Source organism: Petaurus breviceps, unplaced genomic scaffold (genome assembly GCF_028583685.1).
Source record: "Petaurus breviceps papuanus isolate PSGF00001 unplaced genomic scaffold, PetGlider_PUasm1.0 90750, whole genome shotgun sequence".
Taxonomy (NCBI): Eukaryota; Metazoa; Chordata; class Mammalia; order Diprotodontia; family Petauridae; genus Petaurus; species Petaurus breviceps.
In genome coordinates this window covers 901,007-926,356 of record NW_027187335.1, presented here as the reverse complement: position 1 = coordinate 926,356, position 25,350 = coordinate 901,007, and the positions used below count along the sequence as shown (strand labels likewise).

At 41.3% G+C, this 25,350-nt stretch overlaps 1 protein-coding gene across 4 annotated transcripts in view; it reads right to left on the bottom strand.

Annotated features, from left to right (window-relative positions):
• The window catches only part of CUEDC1 (CUE domain containing 1), a 124,793-nt gene that overhangs the window by 97,594 nt on the left and 1,849 nt on the right, over positions 1 to 25,350 (bottom strand). Inside the window, exon 1 of one of the 4 annotated variants that reach the window (XM_069067439.1) lies at positions 25,139 to 25,343. The exons of the other annotated variants lie outside the window; for them this stretch is intronic. The gene's annotated coding sequence lies outside the window, so the exon portion shown is untranslated. Of the gene's footprint in view, positions 1 to 25,138; positions 25,344 to 25,350 lie in introns of those variants that run through there. 4 annotated transcript variants of the gene reach the window in all.

Genomic DNA, 25,350 nt, shown 5'->3' with positions numbered 1-25,350 from the left:
TTCCCTATGACCAAATGAGCTAGAGACCCTGCTTCTCCCATTAATTAGAGGGACAACTTTGGGAAGGCCCTTTTTGCTGTTTTCCTCTCTATAAAAGGAATATAATAGGACAAGGGAGCTGGGAAGCTGTTAATTCCAATGAGGAGAAGAGCTACCTAGTTCTCCTTTCCTGCCTGTCTCTGGAGCCAGAAGATAAATGGGAAAGTTGGTTCATTAGCAGTGTTTTTCACATATTCTGAGATGTTGGGAGATTTTGCTGGACAAGACAAATGAGGAGAAAACCCAAGGGAGGAGCGGAATTGATTAAGCTAGGTGGTGACTCTTGCCACTAGGCCCCTTGCTTCAATAATTCAACAAACATTTATTAAGTGACTTTAGAGGGCAAAGGCACTGTGTTGGGTGCTAGGGATACAAAGAGACAGGACACAAACTCTGCTCTTAATCAATCATCCAATAAGTATTAAGAGCCTACTATGTGCCTAGGACTGTGCTAGATGGTAGGAATGCAAAGACAAAAGGGAAGGTATGTGACAAAAACAATGGACTGGAACTCACAAGACCAGGGTTTGAGTTTTGACGACACTTACTAGCTGTGTGATCTTGGGTATATTGTCTAACCTCTCTGGGCCTCAGATGCTTCATGCACAAAATGTGGATAGGAATATCTGCATTACCTACATCATAGGGCAGACATGAAGTAAGTTCTTTGTTAATCTTAAAGCACTCTAGAAATTAAAAAAGTCATTATCTTTTGGTGAGGGAGTAGGAAAAACACAAATATAGGATTACTGATTTAGAGATGGTAAGTCGGTCAGTTATCAAGTATTTATTAAGCACCTACTGTATACCAGACACTGTGCTAGTTCCTGCGAATGCAAAGAAAGGAAAAACAAAAACCCAAACAGTCCCTGCTCTTAAGGGGGAGACATCACAGAAATAACTATTTACACACTAGATACATTCAGGCTAAATTGGAGGTAGTCTCAGAGGGATAGCACTAAGATTTAGGAGGGCTATATACCTTAGTAAAATATAAGCTGTCTTGAATATAAAAATGGTATTGAATAATTGCTTTTTGAATGTGGTATGAGTGGGAGGTAAAGAAAAGGGAGACTTGGGAGACAACATATTCACAGTGGTAGATGGTGGGGTGGGGTTGTAGTCAAAGAGGGCTTCATGGAGGAGTTGGCCCTTGATTTGGGCCTGCAACAAAGAGAAAGATTTCAACAGGTGGAGAAGGAGAGAAGAGTCCATTCCAGGTGGGAGATGGTGAGAAAAGAGGATTGGGGAGAAAGGGTACAAAGATGGGAAAGGGTATTGGTTGGTCTAGGAAAAGATGCCCCACAGACTTCAGAAAAACCTGGAAAGACTTGCATGAACTGATGCTGAATAAAGTGATCAGAACCAGGAGAACACTGTACATAGTAACAGTCACATTGTTCTATGACCAACTTTGATAGACTTAGCTCTTCTGAGCAATGCAAGGATCTAAAACAATTCCAAAAGACTCATGATGGAAAATGCTATACACATCCAGAGAAAGAACTATGGAGTCTGAATGCAGATTGAAGTATATTTCTTTTCTTTCTTTTGTTTTTTGGGGTTTTGGGGGGTTTTCTCATGGTTTTTCCCTTTTGTTCTGATTCTTCTTTCACAAAATGACTAATGTGGAAATATGTTTAATATCATCCTGCATGTATAGCCTGTATCAGATTGCATGCCATCTTGAGGAGGGGGGAGTGGAGGGAAGAAGGAAAATTTAGGACTCAAAATCTTATAAAAGCCAATATTGAAAACTAAAAATTAGCTAATTAAGAAAAAGGAAAAAGATGCCCTATCTGCTCCAGGTGGCCCAACCAGGGGTCTAGCCCAAAAAGACAAGTGTATATCCCAGGGAATTCTCATGGAACTCTGAAGGTAATTCTGAGCCCCAGGAAGCAGCCAAGTTCCAACCTCTGACCTCCCAAAGCCTGCTTTGTGCACAACTTTCTTTGTATTTGTGCCACACTTTCCTACTTATCTTTACCAAATCGTGTCCCTCCCTTCCCCCAAAACTACTCAAAATTAATCTTGAGGATCCCCCAGTATAATGTAAGGCAAAGACTGTTTGATTTTTCTGTCTGTACCCCCAGCATAGTATCTTGTAAGCAGTAGGCACTTAATAAGTGTTTGTTAAAGTCTTCCTGACCCAGTTATTCCAGATCTCTCTTAACATTTAGGCACAGAAACTCCTTATAACCTAGAGTTACTAGGGTATAGAGAAATGCACTTTTGGACTTTTGCCTGGGTTTTCAATATATTTTGTCTATATATGCAAACTTGTTCTATTTCTCTTTTCCTTCCCCCAGTTAGAAGGTACATTTCTAAAGGTAGAGACCATAGCTTTTCTTTCTTTGGTATCTTCCCTCTCCCCAAGGTGCCTAATTATCACACTCTGTGGCACAGTGGACACACAATTAATATTTCATGACTAACAAAAATAAAAAATTTGAAAGTTAATGAAGCTCCCTACTCTCACTGAACACAGTCAGAATATGCTATGGCATCACTTTAAATACACAGAGAAAAAGTCTCTCCACAGAAAACTGAGCACCATAAGACAGGGAAGCATTTCTATCCCTCCTAATTTCAATTAGGAAGGCCCAGGGGTACACCAGCCACCTGATTTTGGTGCTAGTGTTTGAACTCTGAATGGATCCTTATGCTTTCACACCTTCCTTCTGGTGTGAGGAAACTTTCCAATGGGTGGCCAGGGACCTAGCCTATTTATACATACACTTATTTGGGCCTCACACCTCTTGGCTCACAGAGGCAATGGGACAGGGAAGGAGATGTTGTCATCTCTGGAACCCCCAGTCTAATCAGCTATGTCTACTAGTCCCCTCAGCCTTACAATGGCAGAATGAATAAACCCATTCCCAGAAATCTGCTCCTTTAGGTACTCCTCTTTGGCTGGGATCCTTTCCCAGTCCACCCACCCCCAGCCCTCTGGGGATCCCAAGGAGCATCTGGTAACCTGTTGGAGAGACCTGGCCAACATTAACAAATGTGGGTCAAGGCTACCCAAGTCCTTTCTCCTCCTCCCCAAGCTTAAAGCTGCATGGAGCTCTCCTGTAGATAAGATTTCTCCCTCAGTTGATTCCTCAGTTTTCCATACTGGGACTTGTCAAGTAGCTTATGTCTTTATGGGGTGGGGTAGGGGGAGCTGTTTCTTTCCCTCCTTCCTTCTGCCCTACCCTCCTGACGAAAAAAACAAACCCTGTTGCTTGGAGAGGAAACCTTCCTCATCCTTAAGCTTCTTTTCTCCTTTAGCTGGAGCTGGACTAGTAAGCCAACCCTCAGAGGGAATCACCCCCAAATTCAGAGCCCTCTTCCTAATTCTCCTCCTCCTCCCACTAACCCACCAAGATCCAGGTTTGAAAAGGCCCAACAAGCTTGAACTGAAAGGTCCTCACAGGGAGACAAGGCCCCCTTTGAGAGTAAAGTGTTTACCCCTATAGAAGGGAAGGAAAGAGATTGCCATGGCAACAAGCTTCTTTCCTTTCTCCCCCCCCCCAACCCCCAATCTCTCCCAGATCAAGCTTGGCTCTGGCAGGCCTGAACCAGGTCAGTTAGGGAAAAGGTCCTAACAGTTTCCATCCCCTAAACCAGGGAATGGTAACCTTTTTTGAGTCATAGTCCCCCTTTGACAGTCTGGTGAAACTTATGGGATCCCTTCTCAGAAATGACATTTTAAAGTGTATAGGACTTACAAAAGGGGTCATTGAAAAGAAGGTGAAATTTTTCCCCAAGTTCATGAGCCCCTGAAATCTATCCATTTGGCCCTTTGGTAGTTCATGTACCCCAGGTTAAGAGCCCTTCCCCTAAACAAATCTATCCGTGCCCCCCCCAAATAAAAGTGCCCCCCAAGCCTTTGAAGCTGGAGTGGAGCAGGGAGCTTTTTAGAATCTGTCCCATGGCTAGAATGCTTGCCAATATCTAGGGTCTGGATTGGATCAGCATTCCCCCAAATTCAAACTAAGTTGTTCCTCAGTTTGTGAAGTTATGAACTATATACCAAGGCTGCTGAGAAGGAAAGGTCTCTGAGCAGATCCTAGAGCTAGGGTTAGAGTAGGAAAAGGGTTTCCAAAGGAAATATCCATCCAAATTGCTTCCCCCACTGAAGGAGCAACCCTGCTCCCCTCTACCCAGATTTCAGCTCTCTGGTCCCCACCCCATCACCCCAGTCAGGCAGTAGCACAGCCTGAGCAGAACATAGAGCCAGCCGTTAATGGGATTTATTTATTTATGTAATTCATTATGGGAGAGTTCAGCAGTGAGTCATCAAGCACAAATCCTGAGCAGGGGAGGGTGTGAGGAAAGAGGGCTTTTCATCTGACCGACCATTCACACCCACCACCTCTGCCTTAACCTCTCAGGCCAGGCCAGACAAGTCTGGGGAGAATGACAGCAGGAAACCTGCTGCCACAAATACAACACTAACAGCTCAAGAGAGGACAACTCCCTAATGTTCAGCTCCCTTGTAGAAGGGAGCTCTTCTGCACACAAGCTCATCTCTGCTAAGAGCTTCCTCTCTCCCTCCCCAGTCCTTCACTATGCCTGGGGATGATTCCTTGCCAAGCCAGACTTTAGGGGAAATGTTCAGACACAGACTCAAAGGCCTTCCTAACTGCATGTTCCTCCCTTGCACTCTCCCCCCAGAGAACTGATAACAAGCACATTCTCTAAATAATTCAGTCCGCAAATTGCTCTGTGGTCAGAAGGGGCTTATTTATTTATTTTTCATCCGCCCATCTTCTCTCCATGTTTCTTCAGCAGGAAGCACTTTCATCACCCTAAGCCTTGAGAGCTGCTGTAGAACCAGGCTTGTAAATACCTTCCAAGAAAGGGCCTGATGTCCCTTACATGCTATTCTGGAGTGAAATCTCTAAAATTCTGGGATGCTATGCCTGATTTTTCTCACTCATCTGATCAGTCCAATCAATTACCTGGGCCCTTTGTTTTGTGTATATATGTGGGGGGAGGAAGGGCATGTTTTCTTCTATTTAGGTGAAAAGGAGGAACAGTGTCTTGGAGGTTGGGGAGCAACAGCCTGACCAACTGATACCAAATACATACATATATACATACAAATATATACACACATATAGATACATATGTGTATACATAACATATATACATATATATGCATTCATATTGTGTTTGTATCACATAGATACATAGGGTCTTCCAAAAGTACTAGTACAGTTTTAAGTTTTAATAGCTTAAATTTCAATAAGACTTTTGGGAGGCCATGTGTATTTACACGTATACTCACACATTCATGTAAGAGACTTGGGTTGTCCACCCAACATCAGTCCCCTAAAACCTTAGAGACTCACAGCCCTCAGTCTCTATCTAATCCTTTTGTGACTCATTTTCCCCTTCAAAGCTATCCTTGAAATTAACTTCAAAGAGGTGACTAAATGTCACCTCTACAGGCATGTTAGTGGAGTTTGGGTTACCACACCATGATTTTTCCTTTGTCCCCTTCTCCCTCCACACACACATATTTCTACTCATCCTGTAGCTATGACCCTAGAGAGACCCCTAATATCCACATACAAAGGAAAAACTTTCATATAAGAATATACACAGTATCATAGACTATTTGAGCTGAAAGGGGTCTTTAGAGGGAATATTGATTCCCAATCCTTTATTTAACCGATAATCAAAGGATCACAGAATCATAAATTTAGAGCTCAAAGGAACCTGAGAGGTCATCCAGAGTAACTCCTTCATTTCACAGATTAGGAAACTGAGGCAAGAGCCTTAAAGTGACTCGTCAAAAGTTACACAGATCACAAAATAAGTGGCAGGGCTGGGATGGGAAATCAATCCCCCAGAGTCCAAATTCTTCTGTGCCATAATTCCCCCTCAAGGAAAGTCAGGAGGAAGCAGAATGAGATGAGACCCAAAGGTGAGATATTTACTTGTTCTATGTCACATACAGAGCCTAGACTAAAACTCAGGTCTCCCAACTTCCAGCCCCATGATCTTGACACAATTGTTGTTCACCCTTCATTTTTAAAGAGGATTTATTGCATCACAGGTGATGTCTTGACTTGTACATGAATTGGATTTAAGTGAGGCAGAGTTGTACAAAGTCATCAGCCTCACTCTCTCTTCCAGAGTCATAAAAGTCCAGTGGTGAGAAAAAGGTCAGGATGACTGGTGATAGCCCGAGATGTAATGGATGACCTTGGCATCTTCAATGACTAACTAAATTCTGAGAGAGAGAGAGAGAGAGAGAGAGAGAGAGAGAGAGAGAGAGAGAGAGAGAGAGAGAGACTGGATTTAACCAGAAGTCTCCTTTATTTCTTTCTTCCAACTAAGTGAGTCTCAGGAGAAAACCAAAATACCCTTCCTTTGGAGATCCAAGCCCATTCAACCCAGAGCTAAATTGGCAAGGGAAGTTCCTTAGATCTCTGTTATACAAGGGCTCTCACATGCTATGGTTGTTGCCCACAGTCCCTATCTTTGGCTAAAAAAAATCTGTAAGAAACAATAGCAAAAAAAACTAGCAACCGCCAGACTGGACAAAGAGCATTTGGCAAAGTGAAAACATGAGGAAACAAGGATAAAGGCATTTTAGTGACTCGATGTATCCTGGTGTCAGGGCAAGTAAGCCTTGGGCTTGGCAGTGGCCCCTAGTCACAGGAGAGGGTTTCCCTTGGCAGAGAACAAGGGGGAGAAAGCAGCCTTCAAGTAGCCTCCAAGGAAAGATAGGTAAAGAGCATCACCCTACTAGGAAGTCAGGATGGCAAAACAAACAAACACAAAAAAAACCCCAAAAAACGAAGTGGAGTAGCAGCAGATAAAAAGATCACAGACACAGAACTGAAGACATCTCAAGAAACCACCTAGCCCAACCTCCTCCTTTTATAAATGAGGAAACTGAGGTCAGGGAAGTCAAGGAATGACATAGCTCAATTGTTGACATTCTCAAACAGAACTAACTCCCTTCTCCCTGCAGCAGATGGCCTTTCACTTGGTCTGTTCCTGCTTGAAAATCCTCAAGCCACCAAGGCTCCCCTTTGCCCTTCCAACTTCTTCCTCTGACCCCTACCATGATGGATGCTTTCACTTTTATCATAAAAGTATTATTGTAAGGAGTCTGTCTATAGGCTTCTCCCAATTGCTAAAGGGGTCCATGACACACAAAAAAAGGTTAAGAATCTCTGTTGCCTGGAGAGTTGCTCAGAGCACTCACAGGTTAAGTGACTTGCCAGTAAGTATGGGCCAAGATGAGATTTGAACTCAGGTCTTACTGGCTTTAAGGCCAGTTCTTTATCCACTACATTCCAAACATGAGCTAAAGCCAGAGGGAAGTACCTGCTGACCCTCATTCAACATAGTAATGAGAGAGGCACTATGGGGCAGTAGAAAAAGCAATCGGTTCCATCCAGACAACTGGGTAAATCCCACCTCTGACACCTACTTCAAACTACTCTATATTCTGCTTCTAGGAAACAATGATTATATGGAAGTAAGGGAAATACAAGAAAAATTGGATGAACTGATACAAGGTAAAGGAAATGATGCAGAACCAGAAAAAAGAATACACATAATTATAATTATGTAAATGAAAAGAAAATCAAACAGTAATTATAATAACCAGTCTTGGTCCTCTAGGACAAAGAATTAAATAAATCTCCTTCCTCTTAGCAAAGATATGTGAAACTAGAGGGATAAGATTGCCTCATTGTCAGATTCTGGCACAGTATCAGTTATTTTTTTTTCTTAACTGTTTATTCTTTGTCAAAAAAGAAAATTCAATTGGAGGGAAAGTAGCACTATGTTCATAAATGACTTGATGTAAAACCAAAGGCATCAATAAAATATATTTTTAATTGACTGAAAGGAAGAAGATATCCCTAAGGTTTCTCCAAACATGAAGGGTCTTATGAGGGGCAGAATACATGGGGAAGAAGTATAGTATCAGAAGAAAAGCAGTGGGTTTGAAGTCAGAGGATATGGGTCCAAATCTTGGATATTTAACCCCGGTTGACCTCAGTTTCCTCTTGAGTAAAATAAGGGAACTAAGTTAAATAAGGGAACTGAACTAAATGATTTCTAAGGTCCTATCCAGCTTCAAGTCCCATGACTATGCTGGCAATTATGAAGAGGAGACGGGCAAAGGGAAACTACAGAGAAATGAAAATGTTGTGGAGTCTATGTACAGTGAGGTCAAGGAAGAGCTTAGAGAGAGAATGACCATGGAGGATATTCTATCATTTGACCAATGGTGTCAAAATCAAACAAAAAGAGAGGTCATTAAACCATGAATAAGGATCCCTGTGGACTGCATTCTGACAATTCTAAAATGTGATATTATCCGTGTTTTATTGTATCTTTGTTTATTTTGTCAAATATTTCCCAATTACATTTTTCATTAATTTATTTATTTTTAGTTTTCAATGTTCACTTCCATAAAATTTTGAGTTCCAAATTTCCCCCCTCTTCTCCCCCTATCCTAAACATCTGATATAGGCTCTACATATACATTCATATTAAACATATTTTCACATTATAGTCATGTTGTAAAGAAGAATCAAAACCAATGGGAGGAACCATGAGAAAGAACAAAAAATGAAAGAGAGAGCAAATAGTATGCTGTGATATGCACTGAGACTCCATAGTTCTTTTTCTGGATCTGGACAGCGTTTCCATCATGAATCTTTTGGAGTTGTCTTAGATCTGAGAAGAGCTAAGTCTATCAAAGTAAGTCATCACACAATGTTGCTTTTACTGTCTAAGTCTTTCCAGGTTTTTCTGAAGTCTTCCTTCTCATCATTTCTTATGAAACAATAGTAATGACTACATTCATATACCACAACTTGTTCAATCATTCCCCAGTTGATGGGCCCCTGCTCAATTTCCAATTCTTGGTCACCACAAAATGAGCTGCTATAAATATTGTGTACATGTTTTGGGTCCGTTCCCCATTTTTATGATCTCTTTGGGATATAGACCTAGAAATGGTTCCCAATTACATTTTCATCTGGTTTGGGCTACACTCAGGAGTTTTGTGAGCTGCATTCAGGTCATGGCCTTGTGTTTGACACTGCTGATCTAGACTATTTTTAATGGGAAGGATCTAAGATATGGCTCATATTTCAGGTGGCATTCACAAGAAGCTTCTCTAAGGTACTGATTCCCAACCTCATGTAAGGACCCAATTAAGATCTTCAACTATAAAGGTCATGAAGGGCTCCAAGAAAAAGAATCTCCTCAACTTCCCAGATAAATATGTCATGGAAAAGGGAGGGACACCCATAGTAAGTACAGATCTAGATGAAGGACATCAGAGTCAATCTAGTTCAACTCCCTCCTCTTACAGCTAAGGAAAATGAAGCCCAAGCAGGTTAAGTAACTTGTCTCATATCACACAAGTAGTAAGGTCATCCAGATAGCGTCAGAGGTGAGATTTGAATCCAATACTTTTGACTTGCATTAGTATTCTTTGTATCTCTCCCTGACATGACAAGTGAGGGTCATAGGACAATAGATTTAGAGCTAAAAGGAACCTCCAACACCATTTAGTCCACCCCCTTCATTTTACAAATGAGGACATTGAGGTCCAGAAAAAAGTGAATTTTCTAAAGTCATAAAGGCAATAGGTGTCAGAGGAAGGATTTGAACCCAAGTCTCTTACTACAGATCCCACTGTTTTTTCCACTGTTCCACAGTGCCTCCTTCTTTTGATGAATGAGCACTTCCTCCTTTCAGTGGACTTGCTCGCTGTCATGACCAGATTACCATTGGGTACTTTTTGTTTACCACTACTGGTTAACAAGTGAACTTATTAACTGTTATGACCAGATCACCATCAGCAGTAGCCAAACCATCTTTACTTCCCACCTGGGCACTCTCAGGTCAAGAACATAAAAAAAGAATATATACATTGTGAGAAAGGGAAAAGGGTACCAAGGAGCAGAGGATCAGTGGAAGTCAACAGGTAAAGGGGCTTTGGTGGTTTCTAGTTTGGCTACCTGCTCAATTAATGATGGTGATCTGCTCATGGCAATCAACCAGAGTGTCCCCTGCAGGACAAGTACCTGATGGTCCTTACTTGTCAGTCACTCCTACTTTTTGCAAATTTTTACATTTGCCCCCAAAGTGATTTTTGTTATAAATGCATTTTAGTTTATTTAAGTAAAGTTCCTTTTGAGACCTTGTGGCCACAAAAACTCATTGGTGTCCAGTTTAGGGACTCAGGGAGAAAAGACCAAGAGCCACTCAACTAAGACATCTGGAAGGATCTTGCCCTTAGAAGAAATAATGAGAACCCTGGACCTTGGGAACCTAGTGTCTCCAATGCCAGGAGTCAAGCCCTGAAGGGTCTGGTTTCAGTCTAATACCAGCTCACTCTCTCCCTCTCCAAGATGAAAACTAACAAAATGAATCATCCTCTCATGAAGCCAGCCAGCTAAGAAGAACAGAGGGAGGCACTGAGGCACATAAGCTTTTCCCAGTCAAATAGAAATAGCTTCAAATTATAATCCTCCCCATCCCCCCACCTTGATGTGACAGAATAGAAAAAAAATTTCAGAAAGTGCTTCATACACTTTTTTGTTTCTTGGCTCAAGAAGCTGCTTCACTTGGTGATTTCATCTGATTACCAAAACTAAAACAGGAGAGTGCTCATTGAAAGTTTAAAGATTGGGTCCCATACAAGCAGGAAGGAAGGAAGCATGTCTCTTACTTCCAGGCACCAAACAAGTTCCTTTCTATTTCACAGTGCTCTCTCCTCAGTCCCAGTTGGAAAATAGCTATTTCCCCCTTATAGGTCCACTAAATAATCTTATCTATGTCCCCATTGCCCACCCTCAATCTCTCCCCACCCTCTAAGTGGTATTCACACTTAAAGTACCTCCAAAGTTCCTACTATCCCTCCCCCAGCCTCTGAGAAAGACAACATCCATGAAAGCAACCAGCTAGAAAGGATGGAGAATCTCTAGGAAAAATACACACACACACACACCCCTCCTAACTCTAATTTTAGAATATCCTAGGGAACCTTTCATTTGTCTCAAGCAAGTAGTATGGAATTCTCAAAATTAATTTCACTTCATTATATCTTGTCAAATAGATCTAAAATAACCATTCTAAGAGACTCAGGGAAGTCACAAAATCAGACAAACAAGGATAGGCTAAAAAAAAACCCCAATGTCCCCTAAAAATTCTAAGTTGATTCTATCTCTCTCATTTCTCCTTTCTTTTCTATTTCCCCTTTCACATCCTCACACCCAGAACACTATCACAACTGGTCTCCTTGCTTCTAATCTCCCCTTACCAATTCATCCTCCCCATAGGGGCTAAAAATGAATCTCCTTCAGACACAATTCTCCTTCAGAGGTTCCCTATTGCTTCAAGGATGAAGTGCAAATTCCTCAGCCTACCATTTAAAGGCTTTCACGATCTATCTCGAACCTACCTCTCTAGTATGATTTCCCACTATTCCTACTTATATACTCTGCTTTCCAGAAAAACCAATAAGAAACTGCTCCATGAACTCCCCATTCCATCTATACCTATATCTGAAATGCCCTCCTACCTCAGCACTGTTGTTCAGAATCCTTCAAAGGTCACCATCTCTAATCTCTACCCAGCTGCTAGTTCTCTCTCCTCAAATTACCTGGTTTAAGCTCCTTGAGAGTAAGAATTGTTAATTTTTTTTCCTTCTATGTCTTGAATGCTTAAACATAGGGTCTTGTATATAATGTAACAAGTATTAAGAAAATGCTTGTAGGGGGCAGCTTGGTGGTGCAGTGGGGAGTGTTGGGCCTGGAATCAGGAAGACTTATCATCCTGAGTTCACATCTGACCTCAGACACTTACTAGTTGTGTGATCCTGAGCAAGTCACTTGTGTGTCTCAGTTTCTTTAATTGTCAATTGAGCTGGAGAAGGAAATGGCAAACTACTCCAGGATCTTTGGCAATAAAACCACAAATAGGGTCATGAAGAGTTAGATATGACTGAACAACAAAACACTTGTAGACTTAAAAGCTGTTTTTCATGGCTCTACCTCTGCTGTCACACATTTGAAGAGGGTCAGTCAGTGCAAATGTTCTGAAATATGTTTCCACAAGCATGTCCTAACTGACTACATGTGGAATTCAGCCAAGATTTTTTTTTTTTTTGTAAATGTCTGCACTATCTTCAGCCTTGATAATCAGTAGCCAGCCTGTGGAAACATTTGTAAAAATGTTTTCATTACACCCAAATGTCTGTTTTTGCCACTGTGACTCTCTGAAAAAGATACTTTCAATCTAAAAAAGATTAAAGCAAAATGTTCCTTGTTTCAAAGACTCATCGACAAAAGTAAAAATTTTCAGCAAATGTGAACATTTAGGCTGTTAGAGGACACTCAGATACAATAAAGTAATTGCTCATGGAAACAAATTATTTGGCTGATAAGTACCACTGCTAAGATGGTCCAACAGTACCCAAATCCCTACTATGCCCTACTGGTAGGTCTGCCTGCCTCAAGTCTCTTCCCACTCCAATTCATCCTCCATGCAGCCACCAAAGTGATTTGCCTAAAGCACAGGTCTGATCATGTTACTCGCCCACTCAATAAACTCCAGTGGCTTCCTACTGCCTCCAGAAGCAAATAGAAAATGCTCTGCTTTGTGTTCAAAGCCCTTCATTAACTATCCCCTCCTACTTTTCCAGTCTTTTCACACCTTATCCTCTGACATGTACTCTTTAGTCCAGTGACATTGGCCTCCTTGTCTTCCATGGACATGTCGATCTGTCTCAGCTCTGGGGATTCTTTCTGGCTATTTCCCTCACCTGGAAAGCTCTCCCTCCTCCACTCTGACTACTGACCTCCCTGGCTTCCTCTAAGTTCTAATTAAAATCCTACCTTCTACAGGAAGCCTTCTCCAACCCGTCTTCAATCCGGGGCTTTTCCTCTATTATTTCCTATTCATCCTGTACACAGCTTGCTTTGTATGTGTGTGTTTGCATGTTGTCTCCCCCATTAGATCGTAAGCTCCTTGAGGGCAGGGACTGTCTTTTGCCTCTTCTTGTATCTCCATCATGTTATGTGCCTGACACATAACAGGTATGCTTAATGAATGTTAATTGATTATAGGCAAAGGTCATTTTTTCCTGTTCTGTCTTGGGTAGAGATGGAGAATTGCTTTACAGACCCTTAAACACCTTTTATATATTTTAAGATTTGAAGAAAAAAAAACCCTCCTCCACTAAAGTTCTACTCCAATTCTTCATCATGGGATAGGAGTGAGTCTGAGTTCTGTAAAATGATGACAGCCCAGTGTGAACCCTGGTAGGTCTCACCTGAAAGTGTGTCTTCCAGTAAGCCTTCAGCAATGGAATCCATCTGAACCAAGTAAGTTCAAAGAAACTCATCACCAAATAGAGGGCCCTAGTACAGTAATTGGTACAAAGTAGGTACTTAATGAATGATTGGTTGATGGGCCACTAGGTGATGAATTTGAGAATCCTGGAAGTATAGTAACATCAGCTTGGAACCAGGAAGATCTGAGTTCAAATCCTACCTCAGACATTTACTAGTTGTGTGACCCTGGCCTCTCAGTTTCCTCAGCTGTTGAATGGAGATAACAATTGCACCTATCTCCCAAGGTGGTTATGAAGATCCAATCAAATAACATATATGTAAAGCACTTTGTACACCTTAAAGTGCTATGTTAACTTCAGCAATTGTCTTCTTATGGTGTGATATGAAGAGCAATAAATTAGAAATAAGGGGAATCTAAATTATTTCCCCTTGTATGTCACTAACTAGCTGGGAGACCTTGGGTAAATCACTTACTTTTCTCATCTGTAAAATGAAAAGGTTAAAACCGATGACTGCTAAGCTCCTCTCCAGCTTTACCAATCCAAGCTTCTATATGTCTATGTATCAAGCACACAACCAGAGAATATTAATCAAACACCTACCATGCTCCAGGTACGAGGTTAGGTATTAGAATTAGAAGGGCAAAGATTTAAACAATCCCTGCTTCTAAGATGTGTGTCTTTTAGAAGAGAAACACCTATATAAGCACATACAGAATAAATAAATAAATACAAGACAGTGGGGGGCAAGGAGGATAAGGAAATGCCTCATGTAGAAGGTGACTATATATTTGATATTATGTTCTTTTTTTTCTTTCCTTTTGGAGGGCATTTGGGGTTAAGTAACTGGCCCAAGGTTACACGGCTAGTTTTTTTGTGTGGGTGTTAAGTGTCTGGGGCCGGAACCAAACTCAAATCCTCCTGACTCCAGGGCCAGCACTTTACTTACTGTGCCACTTAGCCACCCCGATATTATATTCCTTGCATGAATTTATTATACTCTAATATATTTAGGGTTAAGAAGATTCATCTTCCTGAGTTCAAATCTGGCCTTAGACATTTGCTAGCTGTATGACCCTGGGTAAGTCACTTCACCCTATTTGCCTCAGTTTCCTCATCTGTAAAATGAGCTGGAGAGGGAAATGGCAAACTGATACAGAATCTTTGCCAAGAAAACCTCAAATGGGGTCCCAAAGAGTTGGACACAACTAAAACAACTAAACAACTATATAATACATGCCTGTTTCATTTATTTTGTAGAGATGAAAGAAAACATTTATAAAATATTCACCCTAGACGTTCTGCCTAAAAATAATCCATGACCAGCAGCCATATTAAATGTCACAACTTCTCATTTCCCAATATCTCTGGTTTCCTTGTAAAACACCTAAACTACCTCCAAACTGACTACCCTTGCTGTCTTGGCAGAACTGAGAGAAAGCTACTAACTCAAGGTTTCATTAACAATAGCTCCCCTATTGTCACATGGGTGTTTTTTTTTAAATAGATGAAGATGATAGGATGGAAACAAGCATTCTTTAGATGCATATTATGTGCTAGGCACTGTACTGAGCCCTTTACACGCATTATCCCATTTGCTCCTTACAACAATCTGGGGAGATAGATGTTATTATCATCTTCATTTTATCTCAAGATTGCAAATTTTATTTTTAATCCAAATAGGATAACTCATATTTATCCTCATTATAGTTTATCTTAAGTGATTTGACCTAATATTCTAGCTTGCTGAGATACTGTTGAGTCCAGACCCCAATATCTAGTGTTTTAGCTACCCTTCTGTAATGGAAATGCAGGTTTAAAGATCTTCCCTGCCCCTAGGCTAAAGTGCACCTGGAGTCTGGGGTGGGAGGCTTGTTTTTCAGTAGATACTTTTTGATTGGCCAGTGGGTCCAAAAGTTTGTTACATTCTCTGAGCCAGGAGAAGGCTATATAAGCCCTGATGTGTAGCTTTGTTTTGGGACTCACTTTGAGAAGTGTTCTGTGATTTGATCTGAATTCTGGGAAGCCGTTTTTGAGAGTCCCCCGGCTTTGAAAAACCCAGATTTGGAAACCCAGATGTTGACTGGGTATGGATGTAATGGTTGGACAGTTTGGAAATCTGTCTACTTGATGTTTCTGTCTTGATAATTATGCCTGTATACTTTGAGGTTTGGGGTGCTGACCTTTTTCCCCTGAACAAGGTAAACGATATATGTCTGACTGATTAAAGTAAGCTTGTTAACCCATTTTGAGTTGCTTTCCTTTAACAAAGCAGATCCAAGAACCTGTATGGGCAGCAAACCCTGAGGACGCGCTTGGGGTGCTTGCTGCTACACCTTCTCAGCTTTGTGTTATTGGAAATGTGCTATGTCTACCATTTATGTACCTTTATTGGAGACATTGACAAGAATGCTGACTGGCACAGGGACGAAACACAAATCCCTGACACTCTTCACCAAATACTTCCTTCCAAACTGACATAGAACTGTAACTACTATTTGGGTTTAGCCATCTAACCAAGTCCCATCTAATGATAATTTGTCTAGCCCACATCTCTTCATCTTTCCCAAATAATTAGCATGAGAGACTCTATCAAATGCTTGCTAGAATCTAGGTGAACTATATATGTCAAGTATTCACCTAACCATCCCATGGGTCAGTTTCTTCATCTATAAAAGTAAGGAAGGTAGTGAAGGCATTGCTGAAGAGAGGTAAATCTGGAGTTTTATAGGACTAAAACTTCAATATGAAGCCAAGAATGGGATGAAACCAGCAACAAACCTTCAGTGATCTGGGGGCGCATTCCACTGTACCTGGCCCTGGCCAAACCACAACTGGAGCACCAGGGCCACTTTCAGGTGTCACATCTTGACAAGGACAACCATAAATTGACAACTGTTCAGAGGCAGAAAAAGAGGATGGTGAAAGTTCTTAACTTCAAGCCAGTGAAGATTGGCTGAAGGAACTACAGGTGTAAAAGTGGAGGACTGAAAATGGTGGTCAGAAAACATTCTTTAGGTGGCTGCTGGACGCCGGGCACCATGTTAACCTGCAGGTTACAAAGAAAGGCCAAAGACAGTCCCCTGCTCTCAAGGAGCTCACAATCTGGGGAAATATAAGAGCTGTCTGTTTCATGGAAAAGGAATTGGATGAGGTCTTCAGGGCTCAGAAGTAGGGGTAGAACTAGTGAGCAGAACTAGAAGCAATAGTAGTTAAATTTAGGCTTGATAGGAAGAAAACCTTCCTAATAATTACAGGAAGGAAGGAAAGAAGCATTTATTAAGCGCCAACTATGTGCCAGGTAATGTGCTAAGTGCTTTTTAAGCATCTCATTTGATCCTCATGGCAATGCTGGGAGGTGGGTGCTATTATCTCCATTTTACAGTTAAGAAAATTGAGGCAAATAGCGGCTAAATGATTTTCCCAGGGTCAATTATAGTTATACAGATGTTGAATGAGCTGTCCTGGGAAGTAGTAAATTCCCATCAAGATTGGATAACTACTTGTTGGATATACTATAGAAATGATTTTTTAAAAGTTGTACTAGATAGATAGTTATGTCAAAAAAAAGTTTATGGTGAATGTATATTACAGAATTATATAACATTAGACTTGGAAAGGACCTCAGAGCTCCCTGGTGTAGGAGAGTCTTAACTTTTTGTGTGACATGGACCCCTTTAGCAGTCTGATGAAGCCTATGGACCCCTTCAAAGAATAGTGTATTTAAATACACAAAATAAACACACAGGATTACCAAAGAAACCAATAACATTGAAATAAAGATGTAAATATTTCTTATCCAAGTTCATGGACACTCTAAGATCTATCTGTGGACTTGATGTTAACAACCCCTGATCAGGCATAACCCCTTTATTTTAGAGAGGAGGCTACTTAGTGCACCCTGAAACTGAAAAGTAATTTTTGTGAACTTTTTAGAGTGTTTTTTTCTTAGATGACATTATCATTTTATTGCTTAAGGGTGTGACTTATCTTGTTTTGATCTTTCAAAATTTAGATATCAGAAATTGTAGCATGTCATCTTGTGACTCTTCCTGGCTGTGTCACATCTGGCTTGTTTCTTCAATTAGACCACAAAATCCTGAATAGACAGGAGTATGTCTTAATTTTATCCTAATTCAGACCAAAAATTTATCAGAGAGTAGTAGGAAAAGTCCTGAATGTGGAGTCAGGAGAGAGGGATTTAAATTCCCATTCTGTCCCATACTTTGTGACTTGGAACAAGTCAGTTTCATTTCCTTATCTGTGAAAAGACACAGCTGTACTGAATAACCTCTTACGTTCTCTTTCTCTTTTATTTCCTTAATTTTATTTTTTTAATTTATGGAATAAAACAGCATTTCCATAACAAAGTACAATAAAAAGATGATTGTATGACTAATGTAAAAATAGGTTTAATATGAATGTATGTGTATAGTCTATATCAAATTTCATGCCATCTTGGGGTGGGGGGAGGAGAGAGATGGGGAGAAAATTTGGAATTCAAATCTTATGCAAGTGAATGTTGAAAACTAAACATAAATAAATATTTTTAAAAAGAAGAGGGAGGGGCAGTTAGGTGGCACAGTGAATAGAGCACCAGCCCTGGAGTCAGTAGGACCTGAGTTCAAATCTAGTCTCAGACACTTGACACCTACTATCTATGTGACCTTGAGCAAGTCACTTAACCCCAGTTGCCCTGGCTTCCACCCTCAAAAAAAAAAAAGGATGATGGTACATTAAATTCCAAATCTTCTGTACACAACTTGCTATTCCTTTCAAATACACAACAAAATTATCATGTAAATTAAATATAAACATAGAGGTCTCCACCTCCAGACCTATGATGTTGTGAACTAAATATTCACCTACTTCACTCAAGACAAGCAGTAGCATGGTGTAGCAGACAGAGTGCTAGACCTAGAGGCAGGAAGATGTGGGTTTAAATCTCACATTTAACCTTAACCTACTGTGTGACTGAACAGGTCATTTAACTCCTCCCCTCCCCCCCCATAATATCAACCCAAATAAGTATGCTACAAGCTAGAGGATGATAGGCTGTTAGCAAAAGCACTGGGGTCATAACCCAGACCTCGGAATGTCCAGACCAGCATACTTTCCCCGTGTACCAAAGGTTTTCTTAACTAGTAGATAGTATTTCACAAGCCAATCATCAGCTAGCTTCCTCCAAACTGTTTCTGCAAATAGCTCATTGCAAATCAAATGCCCTAGAGAGCCTAATGATGAAAAGAAAACTGATAACATGGATATCTTTTTACCTCACCCTAGTCTTTATTCTCCCAATATAAGCAAATTTCCTGTGCCAAAAAATCCCTATCACCTAGGTAACCTAATGGTTTTTTTTAAATTTCATGTGACCCCCACTGGTTCATTACAAATGAGTCTTGCTTTAAAAGGGGATGACAGGTGGTCTATTTTTTTTTTGTCAGTCCTCCAGGTATATACACACATTTACAGCTTACCTTTTCCATAAAAAAACTTCCATCCTCATCTCCAAGGTATAGTAATAAGGATAATAGCAACAACAATTAACATTTATATGTCACTTAAAGGTTTGCAAAATACTTTACACATGTTTATATCATTTGATTCTCACAACAACCTTGGGAGCTAAGTGATATTATTACCCCCATTTTACAGATGAGGAACCTGAAACTCAGATAGGTTGGATGATTTGTCAAGGGTCATACAGCTAAATGTCTGAAATGGTATTTGAATTTAAATGTTCATGACTTAACAATTCAGCATTCTAATCACTATGGCACCTAGCTGCCCAATCACTCATTTCTTACCAAACACCTGTTCTTTCTATTCATCCTTACTCTGTTCCTCTATATCACAGAACATCCCCACCTTCCCAACTCCACTTCTTCCTCCCCTTTCAGCAGAAGAAACCAATGGTTAAAGAAAATTCTCACTTCTCCCCTCCCCTCTCCTCGCCTCCTCTCTTCTCTCCTGGTATAGCCTGAACTGAAATCAATGTCCATCTCACAAAGAGAAAAAGTGAACTTATTTCAGAGTTTATCAACTGTCTTTGTTGAAGGAAAGACTTCGTCTCAACTTTGTGAGTTCCAACCCAGTTTATTGGCCATAGATGAAAGCAAATGAGTCCCCAAAGGGGAGGCGGGAGTGGGAATGATGGCAGAAATTTTCTTAGTAATTATCCTATGACAACAAGATGATTTGCCAATGAACTGGGGATGACAGGACTGGAGAGGAGAAAGGAAAGGAGGAAGTCTTGTCCTCTGGTTGCCCTTTTGCTTAACACCGACTTTATATCTCCATATTTCTCCACCAGTCAATTTAGTTTCACCCTGGGTCTCCAAGTTCACTGCCCTGTGTATTCAACTCATTATCAACATCAGTTCATATTTGGCTCGATTTTAATCAGCTTCTCCATTTGAGAATAGGATGTGTTTCCTTTTTCTTTGTTCTTCATGACCATCTTAGCAGACTCAGTGTAGAGCTAGTTATTTCTGCATATTTTCCACAAGTCTGAAAAAAACATCCTTTATGTTTTTTCTAGGGACCAAAAAAAAATAATAATGGAACCAAGAATTGGAATGGATGGATATACAATCGACACTCCTAAAGATCTACCAACAAATTGTGGATTATTCAGGGCTCATTTGTCAAATACTGAGCTGCTTTCCTAAGATCCTGCAACAGACTTTAGGGTTCCTTATCATTCCTTCAGTTCTTCAGCTGCTGAGGCAGGGTAAATTTGTATTATTATTAGCTTAAGCAAAAAAAAAAATTAAGGATGCCAATCTTCTCCACCCCCCCCCCATACAATGTATATAATATAATTAAGTTCAAGAAGAAAGAATCAGGAGGTTCCCAGTTATTTCTTCCCCATTAAAATTAGGTACACTACTTCACCACCCACAACGTATCCTCAATAACTACCCAGTTTTCTTGTGGCTCTCCTTGCTAGGAAATTTAAGACGCTGACAGGACATCCTTGTCCATCTTCTATCAGCAGTGTAAGTCTTTCTAAATATGTCAAGGGCCCATGGACTCACGTCTAACTACTCTGCTCTGGAGGAATGAGCACTGAACCGGGATTCTGGAGACTTGTGCTCTGGTCTGAAAAATGTCCACTCATTGGGTGAGGTCAAGTTACTTCCTTTTCCATGTTTCCTTTTTCTTCCTGTCAAATGAGAGAGTTGGACTAGATGAGACCTCTCCCAGCTCTACAATACTCTAAATCCTCTCTCAGAGTCCTGTAAAGGAGAGAACTGATCCATTGTCTCTGTCTCCAGAAGAAATCACAGATCCTAAAGCAAAGGAAAATCTCTCCTACCAAATCCCCTCCTTTCCAAAGCCCTTCATAGGCATTTCCCCAAATCTCACACAAATCACCTGTTGTGATAACCTCACACCTTCCTTTAGAAGTTCTTCCTTATAGCTCATCTAAATTTAAGCTCACTCCCCTGCAATTTGATATATTCCTTGGGAGGGAAGGAGATCAGCAAGTTAAGTCCATTCCTTCTTATGTAAGAGTCCTCAAACTTTTTCCCTTCTTAACCCGCTCAAAATGCAGGCTAAGCTACATGAGGCTACAATGTTTCTAGATCTATGAAAAAAACCACAAAGTATATCAAGCAAGTAACCACATTTCCACTTCACATCCCAGCATAACAGGAGAGTCTCAGGATTTAGAAAATGAAGCAAACCCCTCCCTTCTTGAGCTTTCACTCAAACACCAGCCTCCTAATTGGCTCCCCCTGACTCCAAACTCCTCTCTAATTCTTCTCCTACAGAGGCCAAATTGTCATTCCTAAAACTCAAATTTGTCCTTCCCTCTCCTCTCCCTCTCTCTCCTTTCCTCCTTCTCTTTTCTCTCCCTCTTCTTCTCTTCTGTTCTCTCCTCTCCTCTCTCTCTTCCTCTTTTATCTCTCTCCTTCCCCCTCTCTCCTTCCTCCTTTCCTCACTCTCTCTTCCTCCTTCTCCTCTTTCCTTCCTCTCTCTCTTTCCTCTTCTTTCTCTCCCCCCTCTTCTCCCCCTCTTCCTTTCTCTCTGTCTCTCCTTTCCCCCTTTCGCCCCCTCCCTCTCCCCTCTCTCTCTTTCCTTCTCTCCCTTACTCCCCTTTTTTCTTTCCCTCCTTTCCTCCCTCCTTCCTTCTACCCCTACATAGCCCTTGAGAGCAGGGATTATTTTTGCCTTTCTTTGTCTTCCTCTTAGCACAGTTCCTGGCACAAAGCAGTAGCTTAATAAATGTTTGCTGACTGTTGCTTCTAGGATAAAATGCAAAATTCTCAGCCTGGCATTTAAAGCCCTCCACAATCTGGCCCCAACCCATCTTTCCATGAATAAATGAATGAATCCAATCTTTCCAATCTTACTTCTAATTACTCCCCTTTATGCTCCCTATATTCCATCCAAACTGGCCTACCTACTAGGTGCTCTGCAAGTTCACAGCAGTCTCCATCTCCCTGCTCAGCTGGTCCCCAAGGATTGGTATACATTTCCTCCTCACCCAAAGAGTTCTTCAATGTGCCAGTGCTTACATAAGGCCTTTCCTGATCTCTCTAGTTTGCCAGTGCTCTGCCTCCTGAAATTACCTTGTATTTACTGTGTATATGTTATTTATTTAACTATCTGGGCTCAGTTTAACTGAAGGTCTTGTGACCGAAGCAGAAATCTAACTTGTGGGGATAAGGGTCCAGAATATCTGAGAAACTGGCTATATATCTCAGGCTATCTGGGGTTGTGGGTAGAGGTATCCAAAAAGGCTGGAAGTCGCTGGTGGTGATTAGTGTGCTTAGCCCCTCTTCCTTCCCCTGGAGATTGTTCTGGAAGCTGGTGATGGGATGGGAATGATGTGAGGGAAGGTACAAGAAAGGACTTTCCCTTTTCTCTGTTAACATCTCCAAATGTCTATAGAGGAAAATAGAATAGGAGGTCTGAAAAGGGGAATGTGGGGGGAAAGAAACAGTCAGTCAGATATTGATTTTGTGGCAGAAAAAGGTTGATTCCTGCAAAGAGATTTTGGTAGAATCACACTTGGGGTAGAGTTAGCAGTATCCCCAGGGGGGTTATGCCATGGACCATGAGAACAGAGAAGGGGCACTACACAGTTTGGGGCCACCACTTAAAGACATATATACTTTCAGTTAGCTAGGTATTTCGTTGAAAGTTCAGTGGTGTGTAATTCACTGAAGGGGGTGAGGAAAGGGCATGGAATGGAATGCTTTGGAAGAGCAAAAAGGACCAGCAGGAAAAAAGCACTGTGAAAGATGAGAAGACTACCACCAAACCCCTCTGGGAAAAGGAGAACTGGGAGTTCGGAAGCACTTTTAAGTTCCACTTGCAACATGACCAAGAGAGAAATCCCCTCGCAAGTGTGAATAGGGTTTGGTGACAAAGTAGCAGCAGTGTTTTTTTTTTTTTAATTTTGTTTTATTTTTGTTATTTGTCTTTTTTTCCCATGGTGTAGCTTCCCATCTGTAGAGAGAATCAGAGAGGGCCATGGTCCCTAGGGGAAGGGAAATTGAAGTTTTAATGATGTTGAGGGGAAAAAGCAGAAGGACTCAATTGAACAAACACATTATTTGCCTATTTTGTGCAAGATACTGTACTGGGTACTAAGGAAGCAAAGACAAAACAAAAAGCAGTCTCTATGTTCAAAATTTAGATTCACTTTGGGGGACCCTCAGTTAAACTTCTCCCCTCTGTACATAGACTGAGAACAGAGTTCAACTTTTGGGTATCTCCTTCAGGTATTCTTGTGTCACATTGACCCATGATCCTCATGGAATAGCTAGCTAGAAGGAGAAGCAACCAGATTCTGATTTCCTCACTGATATTGAAGTATGAGAAGAAGAGAAAAGATTTAGGGAACTTCAATCATCTTCAAGTCCCTGACAGAAGTGCAAACTTATCCCCCAGTTTCCTCCCTCCAAAGTCCCATTCTATATCTTTCCATGCTTTTTGCCATTGTCCAAAAAAAAAAACAAACTTAAAAGACCAAAAAATGGAGGATTAGTAAGCAATCTGAATGAACAAAATAAAAACTTCTACTAAGACCACAGTACTGGGCTAACTGCAAAGACCAAGTGACCCAGAATCACCCTGGGTAGGTATGGAGGATGGGGAGGGATGCTCAGTACTTGGGTAGAAACTCAGACAGATGCCTTGAACAAAGGCTCTTATGGATACACATGTTGCTTCTAGGAAGTCAAATTCTAGAACAGCAGTCTAACCAGACACAGGTTCAGCTGTCCACTAGTGTGCCTCTGAGTACCGATAAGTGCTCAAGAGGACAGCTCACTCACTCTTCAGGCTTTTCAGGGTGCAGAAGGACCTTTTATCTCCTACCCCATTCACCCCCAAAAGTCACTAGATGTCCATGTGGAACTTCCTTTTGCTCCAAAGTCTCTCTACCCCAAATAGCCCCTACCTCCAGGCAAACCCTCTTTATAACCTTCTTTCTCATAAGCTTCCTGCCAATCATTTGCACACACTATTCGATGTCATCACCTACCCTCCTCCTCCCTGAAATGACCTCACCACAATTTCCCATATGAAGAAAATGAAACTCTGAAAGGAGATGGAACTGTGTCCCTTGGATAGTCACTGCCAGATGGAAAAGTCTCTCCCCAACCATCACCTCTCTTCTAATAATTTAGCACCTTTCTGTGTGCCCACAGTCACCCCACTGAACAAACAGGGAAGTCACTGTATACAGAGAGGGGTACCGTCTGTCCATGGCTACACAAGCCATTTCCAGGACAGGGAATTTGACCAACATTCCCTTGTCTTCCTAGTTCTCTTCAATCCATTATCAGAAGCCCAGGGTTGATAAGAAAGATGATCAAGAGAAAACACACACACACACACACACACACACACACACACACACACACACAAACAGAGTTCCCGTGTGAGACAAGATGCCAGCTCTTTCCATGGGGTCATTAGCTCAGGTATCACAATTAAAAAAACTCTCTTTGATAGTTTTGCCTTCAAGGGACTGAGCTGAACCACAAAATCCAGAAGGTATTCCAATGGTAATTTTGCCATTCTCCTTGCCTCCAAGCAGCCATACTCTTAACCATCCCTAACATCCTAGGATCTAATTTTTACACAATTTCCTTTGAGTATTCACCTGCAACCTTTCACAATCCACCAACTAAATTGGTCAATATGTTCCTCTGGTCTTATCTCCATATTCTCAACTGAAAGTCACATACTTATACTATCCTGCTCAGCAAAAGGCAGAACCCTCCACAGCTCCCCTTTCACCCCACACCCACACTCTACTCTCTGCTAGAAAGGTAAAGGGACCTAGGTTCTTCCAGAAGTACCTTCACCTTGGACCTGTTGCCCAAACAAAACAAAGACAGACCAGGAATCCCCTTAAGAAAATCCCATGGTACATGGTAGATCAAACACTGATCTTCTCCTTCCATGAGAGGAAAAGGCCAAGGTGACTACTTAAGTGGATGAAATAACTTCCCAATCTCCTGACAAAAGGAGGGGAACTGGCCACCCAATCTGGTGAACATTGCCCCTGTCTCCAGGGAAAGCAACTGGGCAATGAAAACATGTTCATTCAGGCACCACGATTTGGCTTTCCTTGGCTCCCAGAGTTTGAAGAACCAAAACAGGTAGCAGCCAATGGACCGTCCTAGACTCAGACTGACACCAATGTCTCAGAGAGAGCCCTGTATTCCAATTCCATAACAGGTAGTTCTCATCCTGAACCTGAAGATGAACGTTTTCCCTTGATTTTTACCTTACCTTCTCTCTTGAAACATCATTCAGGAAACTCCTCCCATCTCCACCAAAAGAAAAGAACCCTCACATTCCTTTACACCTCTTTCCATTTGGGGTGCTTGTTTCCTGAGGCTTTTTTTTATAAAAAGAAAAAGAAATGGGGAGAATATTGGGAAGTGGGGGAGAGTTTTAAAGCAACAATGCAGAAGAAGAAAGAACAATGAGGGGGGGGGGGG